This window comes from Peromyscus californicus, unplaced genomic scaffold, assembly GCF_007827085.1.
Source record: "Peromyscus californicus insignis strain IS unplaced genomic scaffold, ASM782708v3 Scaffold_4__1_contigs__length_199733344, whole genome shotgun sequence".
Lineage (NCBI taxonomy): Eukaryota > Metazoa > Chordata > Mammalia > Rodentia > Cricetidae > Peromyscus > Peromyscus californicus.
This window is the reverse complement of record NW_026294562.1, coordinates 35,206,002-35,222,645: the sequence shown is the minus strand read 5'-3', so window position 1 is coordinate 35,222,645 and position 16,644 is coordinate 35,206,002. Positions and strand designations below refer to the sequence as shown.

At 41.6% G+C, this 16,644-nt stretch overlaps 1 long non-coding RNA gene across 2 annotated transcripts in view; it reads right to left on the bottom strand.

Moving 5' to 3' along the window:
- LOC128094895 (uncharacterized) overlaps window positions 1-16,644 on the bottom strand; it is a 45,922-nt gene that overhangs the window by 15,362 nt on the left and 13,916 nt on the right. The gene's annotated exons all lie outside the window — the stretch shown is intronic.

Sequence of the window (16,644 nt, the reverse complement as noted above, 5' to 3'; positions counted from 1 at the left end):
ACAACAGCAATAGGAACAGCAAACATAATCAATGGCTGACTCCAATACTGACCAATATTTAGATAAGCCGGGAATACTTTTAGTCATAACTAAGACCAATGGTATCTAACAATGACTAAGGATGAGTTTTCCTTGTGAAAGAATGTAGGCAATCGTTAGTGGACGCTCTAGTCTCCACAATTCTGCTCATCTTTTTCTCTGGTCTGTTAGCTTGCGCTTACAAGATGAAAACTGAAGAGCAAGCATCCCTCTTGAACCCAAGGCTGGAAGGAAAGAGGATCCACTGTGACACAAAAGAATCCTTCCCTCCAAGCCCTCTGCGGGATTTGGTTTATGTGTAGGTTAGAAGAATTGGATTGTGTGGCCATTGTTGGCTGTGAGAGAATCTGGGGAAGTGAATTTTAGAAAAGTCGCACAGTTCTTGGGAAAGGCCAGCCCAGAATGAACATGAGAAAATGACAGTCCATGAGACCACATGGATAAACATCTGACCTGAGACGTGGAGGCAGAATTATCTAAAAAGGAAATATTTCCTTCTCTTATTTCATAAATACCTGGGAGTATTTGAAGAAAGAGCTGAGCACTAAGCAGGAGCGAAGGTATACCTGTAATCCAGCTCTGGGAACAGAGACAAAACAGTTAGAGCAAAGGGCTATCCTAGGCTGCATATCAGACCTTATCTTACAAATTCAAAGGCCAGACTTTGGAGAGAAAGACAGTTTGGGGCTGGAAAGATGGCTCAGGGTTAAGAATACTTGCTGCTCTTGCAGAGGACCCACATACAGTTCACAGCACCCATATTGGGCATCTACTACTGCCTATAACTCCAACTCTTCTGGCTCAGAAGGAACTTGTATGCACATGCACATACCCATACATAAATACACACAACACATACACATAAAAGAAAAGAAGTTTAATCTTTTTTGTAAAGTTTGTCATATTTAATTTAATTGAATATATAATATTTTCTTCACTTTACTGTCTTAAATGAAACACTGATTAGTCCTATGAATGTACTTATCTTCATTAAATAAGTGCTATGTATCTATAAAGGCCTAGTATTGTTTCGCATGCTTTAAATTTCACATCAGTGACATCAATTCCTTTGCAGTTTACTTGTTTTGCCTTGAGCTCACATTGCTTACAATGTTCTCCTCCTTTCCAAGCCTTCTAAAGGCTGAGGATCAAATCCCAGTTGTGTATGGACTTGTAAATTCACACCATTGTGCTACACCCCCAGCTGTGAGCTTATGTTTTTTAAATACATTTTTTTAATTTGGGAATAACTTTATTTATTTGTTTGTTTATTTATTTTCTAAATCTAAAGATATAACCTTTCTAGCCCACATCTGCCCCTCCAACTGGGGATATTTTTAGATTCACAGAAAAGCTGCAAAGGTGTTATTAAAGTATGTATGTTGCTACATACCTACACTCACCTCTTTCTGCTAATGAAGCTCAGTGATAGAATTCTTGCCTACCATGCCCAAGGCTTAGGGTTCAATCCCCAGTGCTTCAGAACAAACAAGCAAACACATGAAACCTCAAAAAAATAAACACATAACCTAGGATACCATGTTACATTTGCTTGGTTGTGTTTCTAAGATTTGTGATACAGGGCACTCCAATTCACTCATTCTTTAACTAGACAACAATGAATTTATTATCTTATTGGCAGTTGTTCAGGTTGTTCCTTTGTTTTGTGTTCTAATACTGTCAGGAAACAGAGAGTGTCTATTTGTATTTCATGGTAAAGTTAAGCTTGAATCTTCTAAGTTGGGTTGTGTCTTTCTTTCCTAGTCCCTATCACTCTAGCTTAGCCCCCAGATTTGTGATTAACTTTTCCACCTTCCTCCAGCATTTCATGTTTCCAAGCCTTGCCTGTTCTTGTCATCCTTCTCTGTGGGAGTCCACAGAGGATATCTAGTAAGACCATACTCAGGGTCAGAGAATCTGGGCTTGCTTTAGTCAGCAAGGGCTGCGTATATGATGATTTGGTCAGGGGCATGTTTACCAGGTGTTTGGAAGGGTCTACACTTGACGTCCGCATGTTGTGCTTTGATCTTGCAAGGGGGAGGTCTTTTGCCTCTCTTCTTGGCGTATTATAAAAAGTTCTTTTGAATAAACCTCAGGGTGACTGGGTATTGACCCAGGGCCCTCCCAAAGCTATCCTATATCTCTGTCTTTCTTATTGTTTCTTTCTATCTTTCTATCTATCATTTCCTCATTCCTCCCTCCTCCACCCAAGAACCCTTTGACAGGTTGGAGCCAGACTCAGGCAGATTCCCACATTTCTCAACCCATCCCCAGCCCTAACTATGATGTGGAAAGTTGTGTGATTTAAGAATGAGGTTAGTACAGAAAGCATGGGCTTGCAGTGCAATGGACCTAGGATCGTATCTATCTTCTTGTTCATATAGTAAGCATTACTAATCATCTTTCCTATGCCAACACTGGGTAGGTACCCAAAAGGTTTGTGTTTACCTTCTTTTCCTAGTCCCTGGTGATCTCATTCATTCCAATGTCTTATAAACTAAAAGCTACAAGTGCAGCTTTCTAAACTTTGACCCATCTACATGCTTCTTAGAATCCTCACTTGGATGCCCTGTAGATTGCCTTAAAAATGAGTTCATCATCTGTCCACAGTGCCTTTCTTCTGGTTTTCCTTTCTTAGGGAAAGGTATCAGTCACTTCCCAGGGATGCAGGGAGATGCTTCTTTTTCCCCAGTGACAACCAGAAGAAGCACTGACTTCTGTGTGCTGCTGCCTTAGAGTTTTCACACTGGCCAAAGGCATTCATTCATTCAGCTTAACATTTATTCAGTACTTTTTTGTATTCTAACCTGTCCTGGCTTAACAGTTGTTTTGTTGTAGCTGGAGTTTTCCTGCCTGGCCCACAGTCAGGACAAATCTCTATCACCTGCCAGTCCCACAGCAGCTCAGACCCGACCAAGTAAACACAGAGACTTATATTGCTTACAAACTGTATGGCCGTGGCAGGCTTCTTGCTAACTGTTCTTACAGCTTAAATTAATCCATTTCCATTAATCTATACCTTGCCATATGGCTCGTGGCTTACCGGCATCTTCACATGCTGTTTGTCATCGTGGCGGCTGGCAGTGTCTCTCTGACTCAGCCTTCCACTTCCCAGCTTTATTCTCCTCCTTGTCCCGCCTACACTTCCTGCCTAGCCAATGGCCAATCAGTGTTTTATTTATTGACTAATTAGCAACACATTTGCCATACAGAACATCCCACAGCACTTCCCCCTTTTTTTTTCAAAAAGGAAGGTTTTAACCTTAACAAAGTAAAATTACATATAATTTGGGAATTTGGGCGTAGCTTCTCTTACTACTTCCTGCTGGAGGGGGGCGCTGTATCTTATGGGGAAACAAAGAAAATTTTAGGATTATGGAATAGTCCATGAGGCTGTATCGTCTGAGCCAGATGCCTTCAAACCATTCTGGATGTTGGGTCATCTGGGCCATGGTGTCATCGGAGACTTTCAGGGGGTCTTGGCTGGTCAAACCTGATGTATCTTAATCTGTAACAAATCCATAGCCTCTGGTTTTCTGTGGGAACAAAAGCAGAGTCTCCTTTCCAAAGCAACATATCCTTATATCCAAATTTTGAAGTCATGGTATCTTTAAAATATACATATTGGTTTAACTCAACATCTTTTATGATCAAATGTTTTTCTGCAGTTAAAAATTCCAAAGACAACACAATCCAGATTCTCTGTGTAATATTCATCTTTACATGGCTTATTTTTTATATTAGTTTTACTGTCTCTTTAAAGACTTTATTTTTTAAAACTATGTATTTGTTTCTATAACTCTATATATCACCTTTTTTGTCTCTTTCAAGCCTACGTAACCTTTACACACATTGTAAACTATTACATCTGAATCTGTCTTATTGTGAATCTATTGCCTTAAACTGCAGCAGCTGTGGCTGCTGGCTCCACCCACCTTACTTCCCAACATGGCAGTGTTACCTTTTCCACCAGCTCTGGGAGCTATCGTGGGTCTATGCTTTTATCCAAGCAGTGTGTAGTCCAGAAACCTCTTTTTTTGTTTTGTACCAGCAAAGGCTAAATCCACCAAGCAGCTTAATGTGCCACTTGCAGAGGCCTCATTCCCGCCAAACTGCAGGTCGAGCGCGCACACTAGGAACCCACAAGTAGCTCAAACCGGCAGCTGCCGCCCATTTGAGAGAGACAATTAGGAACTGTTTTTAGCTCGGTTTTAGAATCTTAGGTTTTAGGTGGTAACTCCTGCCACCACGTTGGACGCCATTTGTAGCTGGAGTTTTCCTGCCTGGCCCACAGTCAGGACAAATCTCTATCACCTGCCAGTCCCACAGCAGCTCAGACCCGACCAAGTAAACACAGAGACTTATATTGCTTACAAACTGTATGGGCGTGGCAGGCTTCTTGCTAACGGTTCTTACAGCTTAAATTAATCCATTTCCATTAATCTATACCTTGCCACATGGCTCGTGGCTTACCGGCATCTTCACATGCTGTTTGTCATCGTGGCGGCTGGCAGTGTCTCTCTGACTCAGCCTTCCACTTCCCAGCTTTATTCTCCTCCTTGTCCCGCCTACACTTCCTGCCTAGCCAATGGCCAATTAGTGTTTTATTTATTGACTAATTAGCAACACATTTGCCATACAGAACATCCCACAGCATTTTGTTGTTTGTTGGGTGGGGTGAGGTGTCCAGTCTTTCATTGTAGCTTAGTGTGGGCCCCACACTCAGCATCTTCTTGCCTCTGCCTCCCAAGCACTCTAATTACAGGTGTGCACTACCATGCCCAACTCCAGAAGTGTAGCTAACTTCATTATTCATTCCTTGCCTCCCCATTTATGATGGAAATCCCTTGAGAGCAAGGACTTTGTCCTGGTTCATTCACCTTTGCATTTACCTCTAGCACCAAAACAAAACCCAACCAAAACCCAAGGGCTGGTGATGAGCTCAGTGGTAAAGTGCTTACACCACGGTAGGTTTCTTAAAGGAGCAAAGGAGAATAGTGTATTAAACATCAGCTTTCACTGACAGGGTGAGTGAGCAGGCTTCCCTAGACTGACTCCATCAGAAGCATGACCCGGAAACATTAGGTGCCTCACTGAATCTAATCAGAACTGGCAGGTTCAATTTGTATGCTATTTTTAGCTCTCTTTGCTATTATCTATTAAACAATATCTAAGATATGGGGGAAATGATGCCATACAATGATATAGAAGAGACCTTTGCATTTGACAATGCATGCCCCAGTGTTAAAAATGAAATGTTTGACAGTCGGTCAAATTGAACAGTGATGAAAAAAGACAAGATGACAGCCGGGCGGTGGTGGCGCACGCCTTTAATCCCAGCACTTGGGAGGCAGAGCCAGGCGGATCTCTGTGAGTTCGAGGCCAGCCTGGGCTACCGAGTGAGTTCCAGGAAAGGCGCAAAGCTACACAGAGAAACCCTGTCTCGAAAAACGAAAAAAAAAAAAAAAAGACAAGATGACATGAAATTCACCATTTCTGAAGAGCTTCAAGCAGAAAGCTTAGAGGTGATGGAAGGAAAGTTCCTTTGACCCTCCTCTAGGTAGCAATTAGTGAGATGGAAGGGATGCTGTTCAGATGCAGGATGCCCCAATTTTCTCCATATCTGAGGGTTCCAGATGCAAGAGAGGGATTCAATTAACTTTAGATTGGACTATTTGAGGAAAATTCCTTACAAGTATATACAGACTTGAGGAGTCATTATTCCCTAAGTGACAAAGTTTAACAAGTCTTTACACAGAATTTGAATGGTATTAGGTATTATACATAATACAGAGATGATGTGTGTTATATGCCAACACTATACTTAATGGGCTTGAGCCAAAGACTCTAGTTTCCAAAATGTGTCCCAGAACCAATCCTTCATAACAGCCAAGGCACAACTGTATGTGAAAGTAGACCGCCAAAATGTTTTGGCTAGAATTCTAACTTCATAGTATGCTTTTCCAGCTAATCAAATAACCAACATACAATGCTTAAATTCTAATTCGCCCTGCGACCATAAGGGCTTTAGAAGAGAGCATTTTTATTTATTCAATTAACATAGTGGTTCTACTTAGCCACCAGGGATGCAAATTAAAATCTCATTGAGATTCCTTCTCACCCTCCTCAGAATGGCAGTCATTGAGAAAACAAACATCCACAAATGGAGGCCAGGATGAGGCGAACAGCCACCACAGAAATAAGTATGCAGAGTCCTCATACACACACACACACACACACACACACACACACACACACACACACACACACACACAAAAGAGGGCTACTGATTTTTTTGAGTTGATCTTGTATCCTGCTATGTTGCTGAAGGTGTTTATAAGCTGTATCAGTTCCTTGGTGGAATCTTTGGGGTCGCTCAAGTATGCTATCATATCATCTGCAAATAGGGAAAGCTTGACTTCTTCCTTTCCAATTTGTATCCCCTTAATCTTCTTATGTTGTCTTATTGCTCTGGCTAGAACTTCAAGTACTATATTGAATAAGTATGGGGAGAGCGGACAGCCTTGCCTCGTTCCTGATTTTAGTGGAATTGCTTTGAGTTTCTCTCCATTTAATTTGATGTTGGCTGTTGGCTTGCTGTAAATTGCCTTTATTATGTTTAGGTATGTTCCCTGTATTCCTGATCGCTCCAAGACCTTTATCATGAAGGGGTGTTGGATTTTGTCAAAGGCCTTTTCAGCGTCTAGTGAGATGATCATGTGGTTTTTTTCTTTGAGTTTGTTTATATGGTGTATTACATTGACGGACTTTCGTATGTTGAACCACCCTTGCATCCCTGGAATGAAGCCTACTTGATCATGGTGGATAATTGTTTTGATGGGTTCTTGGAGTCTGTTTGCCAGTATTTTATTGAGTATTTTTGCATCAATGTTTATGAGGGAGATCGGTCTGTAGTTCTCTTTCTTTGTTGTATCCTTGTTTGGTTTAGGAATCAGGGTAATTGTAGCCTCATAGAAGGAGTTTGGTAATGTTCCTTCTGTTTCTATTGTGTGGAACAATTTAGAGAGTATTGGTATTAACTCTTCTTTGAAGATCTAGTAGAATTCTGCACTGAAACCATCTGGTCCTGGGCTTTTTTTGGTTGGGAGACTTTTAATGACTGTTTCTATTTTGTTAGGGGTTATTGGACTATTTAAATAGTTTATCTGGTCTTGACTTAACTTAGGTATGTGGTACCTATCCAGAAAGTTATCCATTTCTTTTAGGTTTTCCAGTTTTGTGGAATAGAGGTTTTTGAAGTATGACCTGATGATTCTCTGGATTTCCTCAATGTCTATTATGTCCCCCTTTTCATTTCTGATTTTGTTGATTTGGATGCTCTCTCTCTGTCTTTTGGTTAGTTTGGATAAGAGCTTGTTTATCTTGCTGATTTTCTCAAAGAACCAACTCTTTGTTTCATTAATTTTTTGTATTGTTCTCTTTGTTTCTATTTTATTGATTTCAGCTCAAACCTGGGGCCTATGCAGGATCGCTTGGCTCGGCCTGGGAGGAGGGGACTGGACCTACCTGGACTGAGTCTACCAGGTTGATATCAGTCCACGGGGAAGGCTTTGCCCTGGAGGAGGTGGGAATGGGGGGTGGGCTGGCGGGAGGGGGGAGAACAAGGGAATCCATGGCTGATATGTAGAACTGAATTTTATTGCAAAATAAAAAAAAAAAGAAAGAAAGAAAAGAAAAAAGACAACAACAACTAAAAATAGAACTAATTTTAAATTTATTATTTATTTATTCATTTACTTATTTATTTACTTATTTTGAGATAGAGTCTCACTATGTAGCTCTGGCTGGTCTGGAACTTTCACCACAGCCTAGGCTGGCCTCTGACTGACTCTGGCTTCATGTCTCTGCCTCCAGAGTGTTGGGATTTAAGGCATGTGCCACCAGGCCTGGCTAACAGGGCCATTTTAACTAATCCCATTTGAGTGCTTTCAAAGTCACTAATACCTTGTCTCCCCTACTTTTCTCAGAAACTCCAACTTAATTGGTTTAGGACAAAGGTCAGTCATAGGCACATTTGGTGCTCTATGTTGATTCTAATAGGAAGCCAAAGCTGAGAAACACCCCAGGAAGGAAGCAACCCACGGTGTTAACTGAAAATGTACTGGGGTACCCGGAAATACCAGTACATGAAGTTTAGGAGCATCTGTTTAAACACATTTGGCAATATATCAGATGTCTAAGCAAATTGACACCCTTTCTAAGAATCTCTTAAAGAAATAGACCAAAAATCACAGATTAATATACTGAAATATTGGCTGTAACATCATTAGTTGTTTTTTTTTTTAATCCAAGAATGTTATTAAATAGTCTGACACACTTGCATTGAGGAATGTTCAATGAAAAGTTCAAAACTGAGCTGGCACTAATGACATTTCAATCATAGTAGACTACAAGAGTATCTATTACAGTTGCAGTCAAATGATGTACGAAATGCATGCACACAAGAAAAGCACGGTGTCTATGAATGAGGGGCAGTAACAGATTCAGAGTAGATTATACTGTGATTTACCGTTATACCTTCCTGTATTTTTACAAATATTCTATGTGCTCACTAATTTTATGATCAGATAAGCAAACATTTCTTTCCAACGCTCTGAGTGGTAGCAGCCTTTGAGGTCCCCATTTGGCTCAAAAATCCTTGTCTTATTCCTGCGTATGGATTGAGTAGAGGCATTTCTAGTCTGAAGGAAGAAAACGTAAGTTCTAATCATTAAATGAATGGCTCAAAAACCTGGAAGGACTGAAAACTTTTTTAAAGTTTTTATAGTTCTTCGATAAATTAGCTTCTTTTGTGTTTATGTAAAATATAATTTAATTCCATTTAAAGGAAAACAACTGGTGTGGACAATTTTGTGGAACTTTATAGAACATGATTAACACCATTTTCTCTACTATGGTTTTCAAATGGCTTGGCCTCTACTTAACCAGAAATGTTTCTTCATCTTTTTTTTTAAAATTATTTGTTTATTTCTATTTTATGTGCATTGGTGTTTTGTCTGCATTCATGCCCCTGTGAGGGTGGTCAGATCCCCTAGAACTGGAGTTACAGACAGTTGTGAGCTGCCATTTGGGTCCTGGGAATTGAACCCAGGTCCTTTGGATGAGCATCTGGTGTTCTTAACCACTGAGCCATCTCTCCAGCCCCAAGAAATGTTTCTTAATATGTTAAATATATCAAGTAATCCATGGTATAACAACAATATAGGGAGTCACTCACAGACATTTATTTGTAGAGATATTGTCCCATCCTGGGTACTCTCTTTCTCTCTTATTTCTTTTTATCCTCAGGATAGTCCCTTCTGAAAGAGGGCTACTCTGATGTCTCACTGTTCTATAATATTTTCATATTTATATTTACAGGCACAATCTTGGCTTTTACTTCATGGCAGTCCATGGCTCACCCAAGCATATTGCAACATTGGTTTCCAATTTTACATTCCCCAGGGAAACAGCTGGCTTAATGTCATGATTATTGTGTTAATTGCTGTTTTGACGATTAGGAGCAATGGCTTGTATAACCCCCTAATTTAATGTTTTTTCAGAAAATGTGCAGTGGTTCTGGTGGGTATGGACATGAGTACAAGCTGAGTCACCACACTAAAGACAGAAGAGAGAGCTCTGTTGTGACATTTGCTGGAAGTTAGGGAGCGACTGACTGGGCTGCTGGCACTGTGGGGTGACTCCCACTGTGGTCACTTATGAGCTCTGGGTAAGGAACAGCGCTCTTGCTCAATAGCTTGGGAGAGGCAGCCTTGAGCGTTAACTGTTCAAGTCACGTGGCTTTTACCCACCAGAGAGAAAGGTAGAGTAGTTATCATGGACCACTCAGAGGAATACTGCAGCTTATGTGGATTAGGTTCAGCCCAATTAGTGAGAAAAGCCAAACCAAGAGCCAGTGTGATTAGACAGTCCACATTCGTTAAGGACAAAGGCGATACGCTATATATAGATTGTATATCAAGCAGGTCTAGCGGAGGGGCTGCATGGAAATTAGCTCAGGAAAACCTATAAAACAGGCAGTTGGTCTCTGACACTTCTCCCCTGCTCGACACACTGGCTTTTCCTCAGCACCACCGAACCCAGATCAGACTTGCTTTCAAGCTAATCTCACTAACTCCAATACCATCAAAGGGTTGGTTTGTGGTAAAACTCCACATGGTGATGCTTCCTGGGTGTGTTTACATTTTGGAGGGAGAAGAGGGGCAGATACAAGGACTCCATAACAAAGAACCTTCTTGTGTCTGGTAGAATCAACAGCATCCCTCCTCTCCACCAGCATCCCTCCTTACAGGATGCCAACAACCCCCCCTAAACCCATGTAACAATGCTTCTGAGAGAAGCCTGAGGTAGTTTCATCTCTCTGTTATCATCCTAGGAGATTTTACCCCCTTATCATATTCTGAAGAAGACAACGATCAGAGGAGGGACCCTAGTATATAAACCTTCATTTACATGAAAATAAACAATAACCACATGCATCTTCCGTGAAAAGATACTGAATAAATTGCTAACATTTATAAACACTTCAGACTGACCTCATCACAACTCTGCCAGCAACCCAGAACCTCAGCAATGTTTAAATATGATTCTTTTTGTTCTTGTTTTATTTATTGGAAAGGTCTCTCTATGTGGCCCTAGCTATCCTGGAACTCTCGATGTAGACCAGGCTGGCCTGCCTTGAATTGACAGAGATCTGCCTGTCTCTGCCTCCCAAGTGCTAGGATTAAAGGAACATCCTATTATTTTGATTGTGGAAACATTGTTAGCAATCATTTTACAATAACTAATAACCATTAGACACTCTTTTTGTGTGTTTGTTTTTATATTTAGCTAAAAACTTTCAATGAACTTGGATTTATCATCACTACCACAGCACCATCATGAAGTCTGAGATATAGAAACCTCAGGATGGGAAAAGGTTTTGCCCCAGGTGACATACAAGAATGGGTGGAGCCAAGACCAGCCCCGTGGAGCCCCATGACAGGGCTAAGTTGTGAATCACTGTAGAAGGAAGAGGCAGGCAGAAGAACAGCAACTGTATTGGTTAGACCTGAGCACTAATTCTGCACTACCTTCGATGCTAAGCACTCGGCACACTTGTCCTCTGCATCTCAAAAACCTCAATAGGTTTGTTTCATTACCCCATATTTCACATGACAATACTGATACTCAAAGGGGTTCAATGAGTGACCAAAGGTCCCCAAACTGGTAAATTCTGGAGCCAACAAAGAACCCACATAGCCAGATGCCCCAGTGACATTTGATCTGCTATTTCTGCCAATAAGAGGCACTTACTGAGAAGTCTGGCTGGAAGTATACTCTTTGAGTGTCTTGTTTTGGAGAGTGGGAAGTAATTTCACTTGGTTTTTCTCTATCTGATATTTGATGTCAGTTGGTTTGTTTTCCTTCAAAAGTCTGGAAAGGGAACAGGTGAGAGGGTCTTCTAATGTTGGAACTTGACCTTGAGAAAAGAAGGCTCCACAGCACAGAGAGAAAATGGATCAATTACTCTTTCTCACAGACCACAAGTTAATCACTGGGGGACATAAGACCAAGAAAGCTAAAAATGGAATATGCAAAAATAGAATCATTTTTTGGGAACATTACCTTTTTATAGAAGCTAAGACCCTCCCCACTGACAGCAGACACTAAGTGGAGCAAGAGTCCTGAATTTCAGGTGCCTATTGGAGCCCATGAGTCACCAGCTTATATCTGTGCGTATTTGATGAAAGTGAGAAGGGCTGAAGACAATTTTGGCAGGCTTTATACAAGGCAGATCGATATTTTCCATTTCTCCATTTATGTAGCCCTACAATTCACTAGCTGTAAGAACAAGTTGACCAGGTGCTGAGAAAGGCCAGCAGACCCATAAGTCAAGGCGAAGAGAAGGCAAGGAGTGATGGGAGGAAACTGAAGAGCTGGAGGGAGCAAAGCAAGAAGATGCTCATATAGGAGTCTGCAGACTAACTCCTGGGCATGTGTTCCGGTGCAGATGATGGGCCTGTGAGAAGGTCCCCTCACATACTCAGTGCTAGCCCAGCAGTGCTCATCTTGCACTCTGTGTCACAGTCAAGAACACCTGAGGCCATAGAAAGCAGGAGCTTCAAGCAATCCCAGGAGAGAACCTAGAACCCAGGAGCTGCGGCCACTGGCATCATTCCTTCTAAGACCTGCCTTGGGAGGCAACCAGTCAGCCGTTAGAGTTGAGGTTGACATCTCAGGCTTCAGGCTCCCTGTCATGTTTTTAGTGTCTTGCCTCTAGGGTTGGCATTTATTCCCATAGAGGTGAAAGATGGCAATAAAGAAACAGGGATTTGCAAAGTTGGCCAAATATTAGCCAGGTGAATTGCAGCCTCTACCTAGGTCCAAGCTTGCCCTGGTGGATTAGGATGAGGAATCTGTATCAGAAGTCACTACTTAGGTTCTTCAATTAGGCAAAAAAGAAATAGGAGGTGGTACAAACTTAAGAACATGAGAACCAAACCACAACACGGTCAGGGAATTAGGAAATACCCAGGAGACTAATGACCCTGCTGTAGATACTAAAATCTGTGGAACGCAGAGCCAGTAAAGAGGGCAAAACAAACAAACAACCAGCAAACAAACCCATAATATCTGGACCACAGCAGATTCAAATCAGCTTGTCTGGGAAACAAGGGGGAATTAGGAGCAGTCCCTAGAAATCTAACTGCTCATTCTGAGGATTTCTCAGAGACAACCCCAGCAGGAAACATAGATTCGGGCTTGGAAGGCCCTGCCTGAATCGCTTAAATCTCCTAAATTTGAATCTTCTCCACTAGTTTACCCAATAGGCAGCCAATCTACTTATTTTCTATACTGTGTGTACAAGAGGCATTTATTACATGTATTTCTGGACCACCTAGCTCACGGGTTGAATATCCCTTACCTAAAATGCTCAGGACAAAAGCTGTTGCAGGTTGCAGAGCATCATAGGTTAGGGGTGCTCAAACTATCTCTTGGTTTAATGATACAGAACAAGAAAATATCCTTTTGTGAAGCAGATGCTTGCGTGTCTGTGCGGACAAATAAGAGACAGGAGGGAATAGTGTACCTTTGTGAGATCCTTGAGAGGAGGTCACCCCCAGGAAGACGAAGAAAAGGAAGAGAGTGGAATCCACGGGTCCAAACAGTTTCAGGCATGGAAAGATGGAGCTGAAGGGAAAAACACCTTTCCTCCAAGCCTGACAACTTGAATTTAATTCCAACTTTCCGAGAGTTGTCCTCTAAACACATTGTGTGGGACTTAAACACTACGTGGGTGATCATGTGTGGGTACGCATGCCTCTGTGTGTATGTACAGCAACACACAGCAAATAATAGCAAAATTAATTTTTTAAAGTTTTAAGTTTTATTTATAGCATTTTATTATTGCAAAATAAAATGAATTTGAAATGTTAATTATAAGTGTTGTTTGCATTTGCTCTAATTTTTTAATGTATGAAAATGAAAGGAAGACGAGACCCTCCAGGGTAAAGAATAGTGGAAAAGATAGAATAGGGCCAGAGAAGGGCATTGAGTGTCCTTCTCTATCGCTCTCTGCCATTCCCTGAAGGTAGGGTCTCTCTTGGAACACATGCTCTCTCAGCTGAGGCGGAAGCCAGCAAGCCCCGGCAACCCTCCCATTTCCACCCATTGTGGATCTGGGTCCCCAGATTATTGATTTTGTAGCAAGTACTCCTACCTGTACAAACAGCTCTTCAGACCCCAAGATAAAGGTTCTAAAAACTACAAATAGAGGAAGAGGAATTCTTTTAATCTAGGAAAAGACCCAGAGACACTCCCAGGAATGGTACCATTGGAACTCCAAAGGATCAAGTCAGCAGATAAATCCCAGGCCTTTCATCATCACCTGAACTGCCCATCGGATACTTTAAACGTATTCACATCACCCAGCACACAAGTGTTTCTCTGAATTTGAAATTAAAGCTTTTATGCACAGAGAATTCATTTCACAATCAAATTCTGAATTGGTTTGCCAGGAAATGGACAGTCTGGTCTGTATGGTAGGGTTCATTTACATTTCTGAAACCCCAGCGAGGGCTCTGAAGAAGCAGACCACCTGGTGCTCACACACCTGCTATGTTTGACACGCAAAATCCCCTCCCATTTTGATAGAAAAGAGGGCTTTGTTTTATACTTCCGTTGAACAGTTACCATTAAATATTTCAGTATTTAGTGGTGAAGCTGACAACTTCTGAGGTTTGCAGTGTTGGCTAGAGGAAGAAAAACATTCCAAACGTGTATTGATTGCTTCCTTTCAGTAACTGAATGCTAGATAATGGAGGAGGCTCCATCACTGCAGGCAGAAGCCACCCTCTCATTAATCCCAGCTGCTTAATTAAATCATCCAAAGCTCCTAATTTCATTGTGTCCTTTCAGATACCTACATCCATTCATTGGGAAAGGAAGACTTTCAGATGCCTCAATGACACGTTGGTGGAGTTACTTCTTAAGAAACAGTCTCCATAGCAAAGTGATTATTGGAGGCGAGTTAGTGACAGGTTCCCTCCCCCTAATTTTTAAGGTTATCATGTATTAAGATCTGGATTTCTGCAAGCCTCATCATCCAGCCAGTGAAAAACTACCAGAATTTAAGAAAATACAATTCCCACCCCTTCCTGGAACAGAATAACACAGAGAAGCAAGGGAAGGTGGGACATGACCTATTTCAAAGCAATACAATGAAGCCATCTGTGAGCGACCATAGCAGAGGTATCAGAGCCTAGAGGTCATTCAAGACGTGCTTTCATGGCTAAGGATGTAGCTCAGTAGAGCGCTTGCTTGCTTTGTATGCAGAAGATTCTGGGTTCGATGCCAGCACCACATACATACACACACACACACACACACACACACACACACACACACACACACACACACACAATTAATTAATAATTCTGATATCTGGGGCTGAAGAGATGGCCCAGCACCCATGTCAGGTGGGTGACAGTGGTCTGTAACTTCAGTTCCAGGGGATCCAATGTCCTCTTCTAGATTCCACAAGCATATGCATTGTATAGATACATACACGCAGGCACAATACTCAAACATACAAAAAATAAAGTGAACTTCTTTTTAAGACATGCTTTCAGTGAATTTGTTGTTATATTAAGGAATCAGAAATTCTTGATTTCGGGGAAGGCCAGATAGAAAATGGAATAAAGCAAGGGGAGATATTTGGGCGTTTACATGGGAGAACTAGTTCAAAAGCAAGCGCCGTATCTCTTTCTGTAATTAAGATTCTTTTTTGCGCACCCCCCCGCCCCGCTTCCAAAAGAGATAAGAGAAGTTCTTGACCATGGCCAAAGTGGCTTCTAAAAAACTGCTTTGAAAAGGGGAGAAATCTTAGAAAGTCACATCACCTATTATCACTACCAGTGGCTGCTCTAATTTTACCTTGGATGAAAGGGCAGATCTTGCACACACTTAGTCTTTTCAAAATTGTCTCAGGAGGCCCACTTGTTCTGTCTCGAGACACACATAATTGAGTCCTCATACCCCTAGGCTTCTCAGCTTTCCGTTGGTGTAAATTCCTGCAGACGCTTTCCCTTCTGATTCGGTTTGGCCTGAATCTCCCCCATACCCAGGTCTCACCTCCTACCATCCTGCCCATCCCTGTACTGATTCTAATCTCGCCAAGCAGCCTCTTTGCCTAATTTCCTAAGGCATCCCTTACTTGTGGCATGTGGCATATGACATACTTTATGGAAGGTCTGAAGCACAGTGAAGATTATATCATAGCACCCTGCACGCTCCGGTAATATAAAATGTAATAACCTATTTTATGCTGCTTAGTTAAGTGAAAAATGGAATGAATTTGTATGCACACCCTGATGGTGTTAACATTACCCATGAGAAGTTTTTTTTTTAAGATAGAAATATGCAAAAGTGTGACAAGCAGTTAAGGTATTAAAATCACTATTAATTTTTTCCCCTCCTTAAAATGTTCTGCCTCTTCTTTGAGGTGCTTGCTCCAGAGGCTTCATGGCCTTTCTTCTGCTTCATTCTTTGAGCTCCCTTTTTCTATGGATATGGGAATGTTGTCTTTGCCTAGCTAGGGGAGTAGTCTGGAGTCTATGGCTTTGTACTTAGGCACCTGCTAAGCAGAGCTGTGCCCTGTGGCTCATCAGAGGTGACCTCCAGCTCTGCGGAGCTCCATGCTTCATATGCATTCAGTGACAATAAACGTTGAGAATGGATGACTACCTGGAACTTACTTCTTTTCCTTTATAGAAATGGACTTTGGCATGATACCAATGAAGGCCATTATACAAAGCAGGCCTATCCAACTCGATGGCAGCCTGTATGGAGAAACTGAATCATCAGAGTTCCAAACACCCTTTTTATGAGTAGCTAAGAAAACTCAATTCCGTTCTGTGTATGAAGGAGAATGGAGGTGTTTCTGAGAACCTTCATTTTTCTTTCAAACAGGTAGCCAGACAAATGAGATTCTTCTCCTTTTAGTTCTGGTCACTAGGACACTCAGAATTGTTACAGCACAGGAATGGATTTTCTATAGCTAACTTGGCCTTATTGCTTTCACTTTTTCTCTTTAGTCCACAT